The 18,762-nt window shown below is 45.6% G+C and overlaps 1 non-coding gene across 1 annotated transcript; it reads right to left on the minus strand.

The window, feature by feature from the left end:
- Nucleotides 1-1,224: 1,224 nt before the first annotated feature.
- On the minus strand, nucleotides 1,225-1,296 carry Trnae-cuc. Its single transcript has one exon. It is a non-coding gene; the product is annotated as a tRNA-Glu (tRNA).
- Nucleotides 1,297-18,762: the final 17,466 nt, after the last annotated feature.

Genomic DNA, 18,762 nt, shown 5'->3' on the forward strand with positions numbered 1-18,762 from the left:
TCCCACGTTTGTTCGGGACGAAACCTATTCCAGCCAGAAGCGCAGAGTTGTCCTTTTTTTTTCCGACGCGCGCAATAAGCCGCTCAAAGAAACGCCGCTCCCTGCCAGAAGAACGGGTTGACAAGTAATAATAGCACAAACGATGTCTCACTTTTCAAAAGCAACTAGTAAAAGAGCAAAAATCTTTCCTCCTAGTTTCGGCCTTCCTTCCTATATTTACCTGGGAAGAGGGAGTGCTGTTTGGCAACTCTGGTACGTTAATATTTTTTTTTTTCGAGCTGACCAAAAATATTGATTTTTTTTTAAGATAAAAAAAAAAAGAACGTAGTTCGGCGTCAACCGGAATGTTTGCGACGCAGTCCTTGTTAATCGCAATACTGCGACGTGCACCCCTAAAAAGTCAGCTCGCGTTTCTTTAAAAGTTGAGTTTACGTTCATTGATCTTTTTTCTTGTTTGGTTTTGCTTGTTCATTGCCCCGTATCCCAGCAAGGATAATTTGTAGGGACACAGCTCTCAATTATTTTTATTGTGTTTATTTTTTTATCTTTCTTACAATGAGTTTTTGGGTACGCTGTGCAAATTGACGCATATTCGTTATTGATATTTATTTATAATTGCAATCCATCACCCCCTTCCAGATAGCAACGACCGGCTTAGGAAGAGAAGTGTAATATAGCACCTATAACTCCACTACCTCCGATAACCCAAAGTGCCCCCCCCCCCCCCCGCCCCCCTGGCCCTACCGTAGAGTATATTGCCAGTTTCATCCTCATCAATAAACGTATTCTAAACCGAACTGAACTGAACTTGTCAATTCAGACACCTTAATAAATGTGTAAGCATAATTTTCACAAACGTCCAGGAAATATAATCAACACGACAAAGGCGAACTCGCCTGCGCGTCTTCCTTCTAAAGCGGCGACACGTCCGGCAGATATTCGTTAATTAAAATGCATTTAGCAAAATATTCCTGCTTCCTAAAAATGTTACACAAACTTGAGCTTCAAGAAAACAAGCATATGAAGAAACAAAAAAATTTATGTGGCGGATGATTGTTTTACATCGCTCAACTCAAAGTGGAAGAGAATAAGTGTGCCATAGTTTTGTTTAACCCGAGACTGGGGTATTTCGGAAAAGGGGACGAGAAGAAAAGAGGCCACAAGGAGGCGACGTCTCAAGTGTGCACTCGCTCGGGGCGAATTTGTCAGTGAATCAAAAACAAGTTCCGACACCGGGAATCGAACCCGGGCCTCCTGGGTGAGAGCCAGGTATCCTAACCACTAGACCATGCCGGAGCGGGTATTGAAAATCGGCTAGGCTTGGCTAGGGCTAGTTTATACCTGGGTTAAATGGATTGGCGATGTTGAACTCGAAGCATTCTATCATTATTATTAAAAATCCGTGTGAGGAGATCTTTGTTGTAAAGTCTATGTTCATCGAAATATTGAAGATAGATGATTATAAGAAAAGTTCAACAAGTAATCACGCGCAGAGAAACATCCCACGTGACTTCTAGAATCTCTATAGACGTTTTCTGTTTCCTGTCGTTCTCAAACACGCATCTGGTGTGCGGGTCAAGAAAAAAACAATAAAACATTTCAATCTGGAATATGCGAGAAAATATGTGGGAGGCAAAACAAGAATGTCTGACAATCACGCAGACTTGTACGTAGTTCATTTACTCTACTCAAGTTACTGTAGTTTAATTACTTTTCTGAGTAGTTTGGTAACTTCCAATTACATTTTTATTTCGGTAATTAGTAGTTTACTTTAATTACTTTGTTGGGTAACTTCTACTCAAGTTACAAATTACTTTGGAATTTCAGTGGTTGTTTTGCCTATCAACAAACATTGCTGCACAAAGGAGATAAGATGTTCAAAGATCAGCTGATATTTTTAAAGAGGGGGAAGCATGTGGCGTAGGAGGGGGGGGGGGAGAAAATGGTTTGGAGAGTCTGAAACCCGCCAAAAATATTCACAAATCCCCCCATCCCCCCCCCCCCCCCCCCCCCCACACACACACACACACTGCAACAACACTGCTACGAGGCGCGGGGAGCGAACAGACACGACGCAAGAGAGGCCGAGTAACTGCGGGATTTGCGTCTAAGACTGGCGTTTCTCTTTGTCCCGAAGCTCAAGGAGATTTGACATATTTAAAGAAAGGGTTCGTCTCCGCTTCTCCCCAACGTAGAAACTCTCGCCCACTACCGGAGGAGCACACACTGCATCCTCACTCGAAGGAGGCAACAAAATGCAGCACCTGCTCTGAAACTCATCTGGTGCTCCCGTAGTTTGTGCTGTACTTGAGGAATTGTGTGCTAAAGGGCAACGCAAAGACTACCTTTTTGCGTTGCCTTTCCTCCCAAACTTAGAATATGCAGAACTTCAAAGATTTATAGATCGTTCGAAAAACCTGTAGTAATTCCCCCAACGTTTTTATATAAAACATTATAAACAAGTAGTGTTCGGAAGTACTATATGTACATGGTACTTAAAGTACTACTGTATAGAAAAATTGTACTTAATTTGAAGTAAATTCTCTGAACATGTACTTGTATTTTCCGAGGAAAGTAAAACTTTTGACTTCAATGAAGATTCCCCGAATTCGAAAACAAAAAATGGCAGTATCGTCGTGTGCATCGTCTGGTCATTCCTCTGAGTGAAGTAATGGCGGCTGTAAGACCGATGGAAATAAGTGTCTTTAAGTTGATTGTGTCAAATAGCTCGTCAGAGAGCGTAAAACAACAACCCTGCGGCGACTTGACCATACACAATATTTTCTGCAATTTCCGCAAAAAACTGATGCACCTCCGATTACCTCCGGAGCGATGCATAGTGGCATACCAGTTAAAAAAAAAAAAAAAAAACTTTATAGGGAATGAAAGGGCATAATGAAAGGTTGTGTTAAAGGTGCTTGTACTTTACCTTAAAATGTATTTATATACGTTACTTCAAGTAAATAGCACTCGGTGTACTTACTACTTACTTGAAGTACATAACCTCTCCTTTACTTTGTACTTTACTTCAAGTACTTTTTAGATGTACTTTACGTAACACTGCAAACAAGCAAACACTGTCTAAAATGTCAAGCTCAGACAGTGCTAAACCTCAAAGTACAAATGACACATTCGCAGTACATCATTGACCAAACAAACAAGAAAGTACAAAACAATTAGGCACGCAGAAGCAGAACCAGCCATCAAAGCATTTCTGTGAAAACAAAAACAACAAGCCGATTCATATTTGGCTAGCACAATTTCGCTGACGGATCAAAACCTCTGTACTTTATTTTTACCATAAAAAAACATAAAAATAACTTCAAAAGTAACTTAAAAGTAATTCGCTACTTTTTACAGTAATTAGTAATTTTCTCAATCAATTTTGTTTGAGTAATTTCTACTCTACTCAAATTAATTTTGACATCAATACTCAGTAACTTAACTTAATTGCTTTTTCTGAGTAACTTGTACATGTCTGCAATCACGCATGTATCGTAAACACCTTCCAGCGGCGTGGAGAGATCAAAACGACGTTTTACCGCATACCAGAAATGACGACATCCAATGTGGCTGCTCCCTTGGGGAGAAGGTGCATAGAATATTCACTGACTGCTCTCCGCGGGCTGACGGCAAGCTTCCGCAGTTCTATTGCAACGTGCCTTCCGCACCATCGAGATTACCGGCGTTATATGCCTAGTAATGTGAGCTCGTTCTGAGCATGCGCTCTTAACATCGCTCTAAAATATGACGTCAGACCAACACGCGACGCTGACGTCACGCCTTTGAGATTGCTCTGAGCACACGCAACGAAATTGACGCCATATTCCCCCATTAACGCTTAAGATGACAGTGAAATGTGTAGGCTCCTGGGAAAATAAAAATAAAAGGTAGCTTTTCATCTCCACAATGGGGTCTCGTGTAAAAGATGAGCGATGAATTGGTCTAACAAGCACGTAGGTTTCACTTGGAGAGATGAAAAGCCTATCTTTATTCTCCTTTGGCCCGAAACCCATACAATTCACTGTCATCGTAGCCGTGAATGGAAGACTATGACTTCAATTTTGTTGCGTGTGCTCGCTCGTAGAATGAACGTGCGCCACTTATTATGGACACTAAATTGTTTTGGTTCAGTATCCCTTTAAGCTAGCAAATGTCAAGTCTCATAGGAGAACGTCGGCCTCCAGTGTTCCCAGGTGGATTGGGTTCGTTGGTTTACATACTTTCAAAGTTAATCAAAGCCTAAAAAAAGGCAGGGGCAAAGAAGTCGCAGAAAACACGGACAAGAGCTATTGACCTTTCCAAGAAAGGGCTCCTGGCCGGTTCTGTTTTCAGTGTTCGTGCGTCTGGCGCGTGATTTGCTCGCTTTCCGAGGCAACGAACATGCGCGTGCTCGGTTGAGGAGATCGCACGTTGTGTTGAGGACTTGTACATATAGGAATGGTGTCTATCAGGTTCGACTAAAGCGACTAAATAAACCAGGCTTCAGTGTAACGACACTTGCGTCATACTGGCGCTTAAGATCACTGTTGCCCGTGATCCAGAGTTTTATTTGAAAATACAGGGAACGGCTTTCGGTTTACCGTAAATGGTACAACAGACCGCGACTGAGCAAAACTACGTCGTCTGAACTTCTTGACACCGCATCTGAAGCAGAGGAAGTTGCCTTTTCAAATGGTACCGGGGACCAAATGCGCCCGCTGTGCACTAAGCGTCAAAATGTCGGAACACACAAGAAATTCAGGCAGTGGAGAGCCGATACTCTAAAGCCGGGGTCATACTGATTATACATCATACAAAAGACAGTCCGCATACAGGTTCGAACGTGAGTCATCGCGAGATCCGTGCTTCGAACGCCGCATGGCAATGAGTTCAAGGAGAAAACTTGGCACGGGCCCCCCATTCAAACCACGAATATTTCGGTAACTCGTGCCTGCAGTCTGTCTTTTCTATGTAGTTTCAAAGGGAAACTGAAGTGGTTCTGTATTTACGAAAAAATAAAACCCTTAAATCGACTTTATTTGTCTGTATGATCATGAAAATAAAAATTATATTTCAAATCGATGTGTCAAAAGAAGCCACAACAGCACTTCGAAAATAGCGCTGAAGCGCCCTCCTTCCCGGGGCACGGAGGTCGAGAATTGTGACGTATTATTATACTGGGATCTCAACATTTCTGCACCTTCCGCATGCCTTATTAAGCCCGATTCACATGGTGCCATTTTACTTGCGATTTCGCGGTTGCGACGTCACTCGTGCAGCAAAGAAAGCCGCGGGTGGAACTGCGGGGTCCGACGTCGCATCTCCGAATTCGCGAGCGAAATCGCAACCACGCGAGTCGGGCATGACCCGAGCCATCAAAAACGCTGCACGCGTTCCCTCATCACGAGCAGCGTCACGGCCAGCGGTTGCTTTTTCGACTTTTCTCGCGCCGATTGATACTCTCGGATCAAAGGCTTGTGATATTCAAATTCGCAAGATTAAATACGCTATAATTTACCTCAAATATTTTGCTTTTTCTAAACCTCTTAAGCTTTTTCTTTTTTCTTTTTTAGGCGAAGCGTATTTAGTGATTTTATTGGTTCGACCTCCTTCGTGATATTATCGCCTCCTCAAGTTTTCGTTCTGGAACGACGCGTGGCATGAAACGAATTCATCTTTTTTCTAGCTTCCTCGTTGTCCGTAATTCCGACGACAGTAGTTGTGTGTCCGCGTGCGGTCGGCGTTGTTTCGCCCATGGAGGGCATCGGTGGCCCGTGGTTGCACAGCCAGCCTTCCGGAACGCCCCGCTGTTTGTCCAGCGGCGTGTTGGCGGCAGTTCGTATCTGTCGCCGGCGCCCCGCGGACAAAAGAACGCGGACTCGGTCTCCTGTGGACACAGCTTGGGCAGCCTTCCTCCGCGCACCGCTGATCTCATCGTCAGTCCGGACGCGAGGCCGTCGCCGGCACACCGTTCCGGGCCGTGTGTACGTGAACGAGCCCCGCGCCGTGCGTCGTTCGAAAAGGCTGCCCTGCATCGAAAGATCTGGTCGCGATTAAAGGGACTCCAAAGTGAAGTTCGGACTGGCGGTTGAAGATGGATATTCGTCCATGGTCTCCTCTGCGATATGCTGATATAGTTACGCGTCCAAAGAGCGATTCAAGGACGATTCACACACTCGCGTCGAGTCCGACCGAGGGCTAGGGTTGCTATGGCAACAACTCAGTCGGCTCCAACAAAACCTGTCTTTACCCCGTTCTGTTGGAGCCGACGCAACTGTTTCTATAGCAACTTTTGCACTCGGTCGGACTCAACGCAGGTGTGTGAATCGCCCTTTAAGGTGGGTTCACACACTTGCGTCGAGTCCAACCGAGTGCAACAGCAACGGTTTGCGACATACCGGTTGCTATGGCAACAGCTTGGTCGGCTGCGATACAATGGGGAAACCGGTTTCGTTGGAGCCGACGCAGCTGTTGCCATAGCAAACCGTACGTCGCAAGGTGTTGCAGTTTCACTCGGTCGGACTCGACGCAAGTGTAAATCGCCCTTGAGGGAAGAGCGAAACATGCCTTAAAAGCACGGCTGGGTGGCGATTAAAATGTTTAGCCCGGTCAATGGCATCTACTAACGCACTAGCGTTTAGGAGGTCGTGTCGCAGAAAATCCGACGTCGGCGTCGGTGGGAAAATTAAATCCCATAATACAACGCGTGTAGCCATGTCTGACGTCACACGTGCCTGTGACGTCATGACCCTATCGACCCGCTAAATTTTCCCACCAAATTTAGCGGAAAGACCCTTAGCAAAAAGAGGCCGTACTTCAAACGAAGTTGAAATATATTTAGTATGAATATTCATTTTGTATTTATTCTGTATTATTTTGGCCGCATTCGAAATACGCGCGTAAGGTATTCAAAATACATTATAAATATGAATCAAAAAATATTTTAGATATACCAAAAATATATCCCTTCACACTCAAGATGCCATTTGTGCATAAAAAACCGGTTACACAATTTTTTTTTTAAATTTCGGTTTTGTCAGCAAATGGTGTCCCTGTGGTATTTGAAGTCACTACTAAATACATCTCACAAAGCTACATTAGAAACGAACACAAACACAAACACCATGACGCACTGAACAGCTCATACACAGTCCCGTTGACTGCTCTAGAGCCTTATATAGCCTACATATTGAAGGTAATCATTTTTTCGGTGACCACCTCTGCGCTTATTAAGGTTCCAAGTATTCGATCTTCTCCTCGGGAGTCTGCCAAAGGGGAAACAGTGTTTTGAAGTGCGTGGACGATATCTCTTACTAAAAGGCATTGGTACAACTAATAACAGTTCGGCGCAGTCCCTAAAACAATATCCACACAAACGGCTCATAAAATACATGTTATTGCTTTTCTGCGTAGCACCACTCAGGACGAGACCGATTCAAGGCAGTTTCTTCACTTTAAAATACTGTAAACGACTTTATTTTCGTGAGGACCTAATTCTCCCAAAGTTCGCGAATCGCCTACAATTCCGTAAAATAGGCCCCGTGAACTATTCCGGCAAAATGTAAAAACATTAAAATCTATATTGCGATCCCAGCGCGTCGCGAAAATTAGAATTTGCGAATTATTCAAAAACTCCAACTTTGACCTAAATCGCGAAATATTGAGCCCGCGAAAAATAAATATTTTACAGTAGTTGTTTTGCCTTTCCTTTTTAGTAGTTGACTATTTAGTATGGTAGTTAATGTCACTGTATTAAAGTCACTATTCACATCACGTACAATGGTGAGTATACACGTTCAGTGAACTAACATTGTACTAACAAAACCACGCCAAACGTATCTGTTCACAACACCTGCTGAAGCTTTCCAGCATCAGCAAATGTTGTGGTTGTAGTTCCCGAACCCCGTTTGTGATTGGTGTGCAAGGAACTGATCAGGTGTGCTCTTGATAGAAAAAAGGAAACAATAGCATAAACTGGACTGATTTATCAGTACGATGCTGCGCAATTCAGTTGAAAAACTAATCAAATGTTGTATTTAGGCGCATCAGTGTACTCCATATCTGCTTGAAGTGAACTTCTAGCTTTTCAATATTTTGGTAGTTTAAGTCAAACTACCAAAGTATTGCAGTCAAAAGGTACTTAGAGTATAACACAACAGTATTTACGATTTTCAGGTATTTTAAGAGTATTCTGCACGTATTTTTGATGGCTCCATTTTTTTAGGGTTGGAGTATATTTTGCATGAATTAAATAAATATTTCAAAAAATATATGTGAAAGGTATTTTGTGCCTATTAATTTAGTATTTACATATTTCAAAACGCATGAAGGGAACTTCAAATGTAGTTGAAGTAAAGGTATTGTAAAATGATTTTTAGAAGTATATTTTAGTACTAAGTAAAAAAAAAAGAAGTTTATATTTTCGGTCTATTTTTTGTGTACTTACAATTATGAAGTGTATTTCAAATACGCTCAAATTAGAATGTGGTATATTTCAAACGTATTAGTTTTCGCTAAGGGGATTGCCCGCCAAATTTAGTGGAAATTTTTCTGCTAAATTTAGCTGTTCGATAGGGTGCTGACGTCACAAGCATATGTGACGTCACGTGACACGTGACGCTACCGACTAGACCACGAACACACCCTTTCACGGCTTGGGGAAGAGCGCGGGTTTATATGAGAAGGCTTCACGAACGGCGCCCGATAACGCGCTATCGCTTTCCGCTCTTAAAGACGAAGCTTCAGCGTTCCCTGAGTTTCAATTAATCAATTAATCCGTTGTGTGAACCTCCAGGCATAAAGCATATAAAAGTGTCAAAACTATTTTTCTTTTACTATTTTTACTTTGCCATCGGTGGCGGAATATACAGTTTTATTATAGACTTGAAGCTATACCGCCTACGAAAAACGAGCAGGGACAAACTTCTTGAGGCAGTACCTATTTTGTATAGTTCTTTTAGGCCTTATCATTTCTCTAGGTGACAATCATACAAAATGCTAATGTGCTCTTTACCGTGGAGGGCTGCCTCCTAAGATGAAAATATGACCACCAACTGATAAATCCAAACCTTGATTCTTTCTCCACGAGTATTTATAACACACAACCTAACCTATTAACAGCCAAAAAAAGAAAAGCTTATGGTGACCAGAGCACTAATCGATTAATCGAGAATATAATCGATAGATTGCCCAACCATATATATATATATATATATGTGTGTGTGTGTGTGTGTGTGTGTGTGTGTGTGTGTGTGTGTGTGTGTGTGTGTGCGTGAGTGTGTTTTTGTTTGTGTGTGTGTGTGCGTGTGTCACGACCCCCACTGTCGGAAAATGTTCGACCATAATTACTTGACTATATTATGGCAGTTGAGTTATTATTATTACATGGAATTACTGGATAAGGGCAAGGACGATAACGTAAAGGTTTGGCTTCTCTGGTTGCTTTGGCCCTTCAAAGCACATTATTTGTGTAAAAAAAAAAAACACGGAAAACTAAGATTAAAAAAATCCTTATTAGCGATACTTATATTTGTTTTCTCCCAATTCTGAAGTATGCTTAATATCACATGCCCCTGTCAAGAGGCAAGCTTTTTGCATACATCTCTATTTGTAATCGGTTCATTAGCTCGTTCTCCTTCATTGAAAACACAGGTCGGGCCATCGGCTGAAGGGAGTCCGCTCCCTTGCAAACTGCAAATAAACACCTATTTTCATCTGTGATCGTAACTATCATTACTTGGTTCGACACCCGCCTCTACTTGTTTCTAACTGGATGAGCAACGTATCGGTGCGCGGTCCCCATCATCACGGGACGCACGTTAACAAGTCTAGGTTAGCTGTCGCGCTTTACTTACCTTATAGTCCACCCGCAGCAGAAATACCAAAAGTAAATTTAAAGAAAATTTACTTCCAGTTTACTCTACCTCCATACAGCAAGTTTGACGTTTTGAGCTATTTCACTCGCTATTTTAAATGGTCCTATCAAATCAAATCAAATGGGTTCATTTTGCCACAGCGTACACTCGTGACACATATGACGAGGGGGCCAGGAAAAAAAAAAAACCTACAGGGTTGCAGCTTGACGGGTCCCTGTCCCCCTGGAGCCTCGTCCCTACGTCTGCACCGGTTGTTGACTGCGATTAAAATGACAGCAACGACCGAAATCATTCCCGCAAAAGTGTTGTGTATGCTGCGGGGCAAAAAATCCAAGGGATAGCTATGAAAGGCGGTCACGGGTCATTGTAATTCGTCGCTCTCGGCTGACGCGACTCACCCGTTCGCTTTTTCAGCTAGGTGTTACATGGCAACACGAAGCAGGCTTATCCAGCTGGAACTGTCGCTGCTCTCTCTTTAGGTCGTGTGAACGCAACCGACCCGAATGTCTGAGCCATCCGATAGGTGCATTCTTTTAAAACTGTTGCCGGGTTAGGGCGGGATACCGTCTTTATCATATCAATGGAATTCTCGTGTTTTTGTTTAAGTGCTAAGGTTGAGGCTTGGACTGTGACCTACCCGCAGTGCTTTGTCTGTGTATGTCTTCATCTTGTCCCTCGTCCTTCGCGCTGTTTTAATTCTCAAATGTGTTTAAGTAATCGCAAGAATTTCGTTCAGTCGAATTTCTTTTTTGTCTATCACATTTGTTGGAATGTAATTTACGTACTACCCAGCACACGACTTCTCTTCGGGAGATACTCTGTAAACTATGCAGGACGTCTGCTATTCCGCCAAGCACTTGAGAGAGCCGAACGCTGCAATCTACCGGCAGTCTCAAGTAGCGGCCAGGCTCTTTAAATCGACCGCAAAATTTGGTTTCTTAACCTATCGTGCTACGATTTTGTGCACCGTTGCCCACAGGTGGTGATTTTTTTATATAAAATTTAAAATTTACAAAGGACGAGCCTACCTGAGAGAAAAGTAAAAATAGAAAAAAGGCTTACCTGCTAAGGAAACGCAGCGAAGCCACCGGTCTTGAAATATTAGGGAACCCTATTGATTGAAAACCGGTGGCTTCGCTGGGTTTCCATAGGAGTTAAGCCTTTTCCTTTCTTTAATTTTCCTCAGATAAGTTTATAAAAAAAAATGCCCCATGTGTGGGCAACGCTGCTCAAATTCGTAGCGCGATAGGTTAAAAAACCGAATTTTGCGGTCGATTTAAAGAGCCTGGCCGCTATTGGAGACAGTCAATATTATGGAGAAGATCGGGGAATGACAAAGCCAAATAATGTCTGAACATAAAAAATACACCTCCCTGTGACACTGTGCATGACGCAAGCGTGTGGATCATCATTATCAGTCTGTGTGTGTGCACCGCGCAGTTGATTTTACGGAGCCAGAGACTGGAGGACGTGAAAGCATGACAACGTCTATCATTTTTTCGTGCTCTGGCTTACTATGTAAGACTTAATGAAAAAACGGTTAAAGTACAGGCGAGCTGGTGGATATTTACCATGATGGAACTTAACCCGAGACTGGGGTAGAAACAGAAACTTAAAAGTAGAAGGGACAGAGACAAGTGAAGAAGAGAACGTCTCTTTTGAGACGTTCTCTTCTTCACTTGTCTCTGTCCCTCCTACTTTTAAGTTTCTGTTTCTACCCCAGTCTCGGGTGAAGTTCCATCATGTAAGACTTGCACGAGCTCACCTGCCTTCTATTCATTTCCTCGCTCCTCTTAAAATTAATACGAATATGATGGCCTCCATACTTGCCAGACGTAAAGAGCTGAACAGTGCAACCGAAAAAGGCGACGAAGCAGTCTGAAGTTAGGTTACGGTAAAGAGCGGGACGCGGTTTCTCCGAGCCGCCATCCTGCAGAATGAAGATTCCTCTGGGGGCCCCCTGTGCGCGTGCGCACTCGCTCGGAGCCGACCGCGGGGCTAATCCTGCCACGCGAGGTTGCACACGGTCGCCGGGGGTCCCGAGGATTGTCTGTCTCGCTCCGGCGATGCTGCAGGGACCCCGAGGCTAAGCGACGACGCTCCGGTGTACAAGGTCGTTCGGCGGAGATAGCGTCTCTGCGGTACGCATCGCTGCTGAGCCACGGCGCCAAAGGGTCTTCGATCTCGGCCCTCGAGGATAATTCATTCCTTGTTCTTCGTCTGCTAACGCGAGCGCATCCATTTCGGTGTCCACGCGCTGCCGAGTTTCGAGTGGCCCTTTTGAGAACCTGCTGCTCACTCTCGTCTTCCTGGGAATCCGAAGGGCTGACTGGCGGCAACTCTGTCCATGCCGAACACTCGCGAGTTTCACTTTGATGAAAGCAGCAGCAAGGAGCGGGACTATATCTTACGTTGGCGTGTTTCTCACGGCGTATGCTCTCAGAACGACCTGTCACCGTTACCCTGCCAGGACCAATGACCTTTGTGCCGCCATAAACTACGTTGAGGAAGCGTTGTGGAAGCTAGTGGTCAGGCATGGATCAACATGTAATGAACTTCGCAATGGCGACCAGTGAATACTGCAGTGCGTCCAATCACCAGATTAAAATATGAGAGATTTAGTGGGTTTCATTTTTTTAGAACAGTACTCGAATCTCAATCCCGAGCTTATATTGCGACACATGCTTTGAAATGTCTCCCTGGGGTGTACCAGGCTTACAACAGTTTTTGCTAAAATTCCAGTTCCTCTTATATAGTAGTCCGAAAAAAAAAAGGGGGGGGGCTATGACGGGGCAGTAGTAGGCTACCGGGCTTTGTGAAGAGGAAAGCCAAAAAACGTTGAAGAGATAGGATGGAGGTGTTGAATTGTTTCTCGGGGCTAGGGGGAATCATGCAGAAAATCTTAGGGACTTTCGGAGGATAGTGCGCAAGAGCTTTGTGTTGCTACTGGGAGTTCCTGCCTTCACTTCAAGCACGGATTGAGCACGCGCCTACAGAAACCGCAGTACACAGTGCACTGTAATGTCGCAATTAACTTCAGGCGGGCATTATCTTCACTCTTCTGTCCATGATTCAATATTAACGGTCTGCGACTTCTGTTTCACTCAGGAAGTTCAGAAGGATTTTTAAACTGTACCGCTCAATAGGGAGTAGTTCTTTCATTCTGGGGCAAAACGTTACGCCTGGGGTGTGGCGATGGGAGAGGGCCTTACTCTTCTCCTCGTTTGTACTCTGTGCACTCAAGGACGACGTGTGTAATATCCTCACGAGCACCGCAGTTCTCGCGACATGGGTCACTGACTTGTCTGAACTAGATATTCTTAAAAAATTCACGCTTTGCATTTTTTTGTTGGTGTGTTTTTTTGTTTTTTTTTGCTTCTTTTTCGCAATTTTGTCTAACTATTGTTTGGCGAACTCGCAAGACCTTATGCCACGAGCGAGTGCTCCGCCACCTTTCGTTTCCGAGTGTTGCTTATTTCAATGCAGTGTCGTCATGTGCTTCCAAAGCCCGTACGAAAGACGGGCTTCGGCATTTCCGCATTTTACATTCCTTGTAAAAATTAAAAAAAAAATATGCGAACACATTAAGCTTGAACAGTACGAATTACGTGGTAGCACAGTTTTCTCAAAGGAGGTGCACCCGAGATTCTTCCTCTTTGGGTAGCTTCCGGGCCATCAGATAGAGATCTCGTCAGACAGGTGCCTCTGAGTGTGAGTGGCGCGTTTGGTAGTGATATATTTTGAAGCATTGTTCCTTTATATCTCAGTCATCTCAGTCAAATATTATTCTGGACTTTTCAAGCTTTTAGGCCTCAGTGACTGGCACATCTGCCTTCTCATTTCCAAGAATGACAATATAACCATTGAAAGCTGGTTTTCATTCTAGGCTTCTGTAGTGGCTGCAAACAGTGACACATGCAAAGATACCTGGAAGATAAAGGGCCGCCTTAAAGACCGTCACGACCGCTTTTCTGGCTGACCGTTATGCATTTATCTACGCGTATTGAATGGCGTTCATCGCGAGTGCTTGATGAGGCACAGGGTAGCAATGGACAGGAGGGTGGTTGCGGAATGTGTTCTGCTTGTATATAGGCCAAACAGAAACCAATACTCTTCTAGTGCCCAATATTTCTATTAATAGAAAACTGAATGTAAATGGCTGGTCACTCACCATACAAGCCGAAGCAATAACTTCATTTACCCCTACTTTCTGACTAACGACGGGAATATTCCTAAGAACGTACAGCACCTTTCAGGCAAGCTACAAAAATATTTCGGCTCTCATATTTGCAGTGCGTGCAGAAACAAATAAACTATTTCCAGATGGCTAAACCATTACAAAATCGTATTCCACTACCTGGTTAGAACAGCCAAAATCCTTTTACCAGGGGGAGACAATCCTGACCCCAATAAAGTCGTCAACGGATGCCTTGGCCCATGTTTCTCTTCTCAATCGGCGTCCATCCTGCATGGCTCGGGGAGTCTCTGAAGAAAGTAAAGAACCACGAAAGAACACGAAAGCGTGCCGACCCCTACTTCTTCACCGGATAGAGACGAAAAGCTTCAAAGAGTCCGCACGGAAAAGATATCCTGCCCTTTGTCCGAGAGCGCCGTCCGTCACACCCAAGGGGACAGTGCAGGGCCAGGCTGCAAGTGCTCTCCGAATCAATCGGCCGTGGAACTCTGGCCCCAGGTGACTACACTCTCCACGCACAGACGCTGAGCGCGAGGTCACGTGGAGCAAGTCTGACGGTTGAGTGGTCAAGTTGCGTCACGTAGTTCAGCCCTCCGCTGTCCGTTCGGGGCTGGACGGTCTACGGATCCATCGATTCCTCGGTTCAGTGAGCAGATCTTCTGGCCGATCGCTTCTGTGTCTTTTGCGCGCTGTGTTGTTTCGTGCCTCGGTTCGGAGCCGGGTCCCAAACACGTCGGCCCACAGGGGCGCGCGCTGCTTCTTCTTCCCACGACGGCCGAGACGCCCGCATTTTTGGTCAGCCGGGTCGTGCAGTATGTACACAGTACACACGCGATGCGGCCCATGGGTCCACTCTCTGGTCAGTCGCTCCTTTTCTAGCATTTGCCTTCTTCGTGCTATTCCTCTTTATTATCGGATTTCAACGTCAGACATTCGTCGGTTCTCCCTGTATGCTCGGGACGTTTGGTAAAACTTCTTTATTTTATTAAATTCCTTCGTTAAAAAAAAAAAAAAAAACACTCCTTCCCGCACAGACCACGAGATAGTGACACAGGCACAGTGAGGGGCTGCTCTATGCAAACAGGAAGAATGAGTTAATTACCCCTGTTTCCATGGGGTGTTATAGTATAATTGATTGATTGATTGATTGAATAAATAATACCATTACCCCGAAATATACATAGTGATGCCATTCTGGCTGCTTGTACTACCTCAAATGTGCACGGTGCCTGTAACGTGTTTTCCACTGGTTTGTTTACCGTCCTACCTTGCTCATAGATCGAAAGCAGTCCCGAAGGGGCAACGAATTGAGTACAAGGAGCCGCATGTCGCAATCCTTGCAGGTGGTTGCAGAAGTTCCAGCAAAATATACGAGGGAACAGGAGTGTCCCTGTCGTCGCTGCGCCCCAACTCCTGGCTGTCGAAGTTTCCGTGGACTTTTTAGCTTGAGAGCGACCTGCAACAGAGCAGGCGTTTGCCGCATCTACATATCTCCGCTGCTGTGCTGCCGCCACAATCACGAAAGGCCACAGCCTGGCACTTTTACGACGTCATCAGAAGGAAGCCCTATCCACAGCAGTTGCAGACACGTTTCAGGCATCCTACTCTGAGGCTTCGGCGGGTATTTTGCTTGTCCCACAGCTTCCACTATACATTTGCCCCCAAAATTTTTCTTCTCAGCGGAACGTGCGGTCTCACTCTGAGGTGTACAGGAGGTTTATTTTCACGTCTCTTGTAGCAGGTAGAACCATATATGAACTGCTTGTTTGAGGCTTCCAGGAGGTGTTATGAGCAATATCTATGAAATGCGCACACTGTTTCAGAATGCGTGTTTTGCATCTTGCATAATATTCTGGAAGGTTGCGATAACATTACGATTTTTTCTTTACCTCAGTGTTCTTCGAACACCAAAAACAAAATAAGTTACAACCTCGATATTTTAGTTGATGCAGTGCTGAGAGTGCTTGCTGATGGTGGCGGTCTTTTCCCTAAGGCTCCCGCAAAGTGACTTCCGAGCGGCACATTGTCAAGAGATATTTGTCGTTAGCATGTTTCTGCACATTCGCCACGAGCAACGCATAACGATGTAGAAATCCTTTTTTGTTGTCGGTGGCGATCGTAATCACAACAAAGTTTCACTGCAGGTTAACGCTAACGTTCTCCATTCGACGTGCAACACAAAGTATAGGAGCACCGTCTGGCCATGATCAACGAAGAGTAGCCATTTCACGGGAAGTCACACGACGACACGCCGTCCTCCAGCCGGCGGCCGCCACACGAGCTCTGCGTGCGCGTCCATTCAATACTAGCTAGAAGACACGAGGCCTGCGCCTTTCCCTCTCAGACGTCATCAGTAGTGGATCGAGGCAGCGCCGCCTACAGGTTGCGTTAGCGTCACCGCCATCGCGTCTCGCAGTGTCTCACAACGAACGCGGCGTTATAACGCAGCGACGCCAAGACGGGCAAGCCTGCCGCTTCGCGTCGGTTCTCGTAGATCTTCAACGTGTTTGCCGCTCGGGGCGCGTCGAGGATTCACTGACGATGACGTAACGAGCTGGCCTTGTCTTCATGGTGATACTGGTCCAGGCCCTCGGCTGTGGCGCGTCCGAGCAGGCACGGGGTCCCAGCTCTGTGGCTCGTGAAAGATGCATGGCGCGAGGGCTCTGGAGCTGCCCGCGGTGCCGCTTTACGGGTGCACCGCTTTGTATGCAGCGCCGATCTTGTCGGCAGGCTCGGCCGCCGTCCGCCGCTCGGTCGTCAGACGTGGGGAAACAGTAAATTACGATTGGGACGTGACGCCAGCTCGAGCTCGTAAAAGGCGCCCGACGAGGGAACTCGGGTCGCGTCGTTGCGGCTGCATACGGGGCGCCACCGCGGGGCTCGTGCAAGGCGCGGTGTCCGTATCTGTGGCGGCTTCGTGGGTGCCGCCGAACTGCTGCCGAGCTGTAGGTGCGTCTGCGCACGTGGTGGGGAGGACATCACAGGTTCGCTGAGTCGCTTGAAGTGAACGCGAATTTCACGATAAATGACGTAAATGTGGACGCGCCACCTTCCCACGGACACCCTCCGCGTCTGCTTGCAAGCACCGAGTGTGAGAGAGAAGAGAGATACAAAAGGAATGAAGGTTGAAGCAGCCGAATTTCCTTTTTAGTGTTGTGTCGTTTACCCGCAGTCTCGGGGTTTTTTCAACCATGATAAGCTATTCGCCCTTTTTTGCTTGGCAACAAACCCAGTGGCGCCATCTATTGGGTAGCCCCTGCACACTTCCGGTCCACGTGTATTTTTCTATTTTTTACTCATCATTATTTTATTATAAGCATAAATTAAGCCTGACAATGCTATAAGTATAGAAGTGGCCATTTCCAGAGGATAACGTCTATATTTGATTTCGCAAATACTGCGAAACCCGCCATCTAGTTCAGAGCCGGAAGTCTTTGCACACTGGAGCCACCACGTTTCAACTCACGCGAGAAGGAGTGAATAGGACACTCAGAGCACAGCAACAAAATGGCTAAGGCTCCGGTCCATCTTGAACAAGCCATTAGTTGAACCACTAGATGGCGGCACCAATTCCCTATTGTTCGTAAAAAGAGCCTAGAGTGTAAAGAAGGCCCAACTCAAACCATGGGGCGCGTTTTCAGTTGAATGGCAGACACCTCCATTGGAGATTGGTCGCAAGTGCGCAGGCGCTACGTTGCCGTGTGGAGAGGGGGAAAGCAGGCCGAAAGGTGGAGATGCTCACGGACGACCAACGTATTCGTCACCAGTAGGTCGCATTGCATACGCGGCCCATAAATCACGTGATCCTGACCGAGCAGCTTGAAAATTATCTGCAATGCGGGCTTTCTAATTGTTCGCTGCCACCTGCTCTCTCAGAAATAGGGGTACACCCCTTGTCCCATATGTAGCACCCCAAAACTACACTTGGACGTTCGATCCACTGACGTCGAGCGATCGATACCAACTTTTACGAGAGGCTTGATAGCTGTTGGATATATCATATGACGTACTAAATAACCAATGTGCGTATCAAAGACCAGAAAAAAAATACACTGAAGTTTTTTAGCAGGCCAGAAAAAACCTCGATTGTCTTACTGTTGCCTCTAATGCACATTAGCTATTTTAATGAGCTGAATCATTCAACTATGAAGCCGCTCGTTAAAGTTACTATCGTCGGTTCGACGTCGGTGGACTGAACGTCGAATTGTTTTTTCGGAGTGTTACATATGGGACACCCTTATACAACCCCTATTTCTGGGAGTGTATTGTTGTCTCCGCCTCTCGTCGGGAAGCAGTGCGGAGCAAGTCGTCTGCTTCTGGCGCAGGAGTGGCGGTGACGTCAGAAGGACGCCAAGATCTGATTGGCTTTGGTTGATAGTGGGTAGACCTCAATGCTAGATGCCTTAAAATCTACCCGCTATTTTTTTTTTAATCAGCCAATAGGAGCTCGGCGTTCGGACATCGTCACAACCCCTGTGCAACAAGCAGACAAATTTGAGCTCGGCATTGTGACGAATTGCGCGGACCTAGTGTACTCGTCATTATTACGACGGGATTTACGGCTCTTACGAATTCCGCGAGCTTTTTCCGTGGCACAAAACTTGAGCAAACGTAATCTGAGTGCAGCGGCTTAACAGGACATTCCGATAAAAGTGATATCTTTGCCGCTAGGTGCGCCCTGGGTAAGGCTTGAGTTATGTCCGCTTCTTT

Source organism: Ixodes scapularis, unplaced genomic scaffold, assembly GCF_016920785.2.
Source record: "Ixodes scapularis isolate PalLabHiFi unplaced genomic scaffold, ASM1692078v2 PGA_scaffold1__304_contigs__length_218370807, whole genome shotgun sequence".
Taxonomy (NCBI): Eukaryota; Metazoa; Arthropoda; class Arachnida; order Ixodida; family Ixodidae; genus Ixodes; species Ixodes scapularis.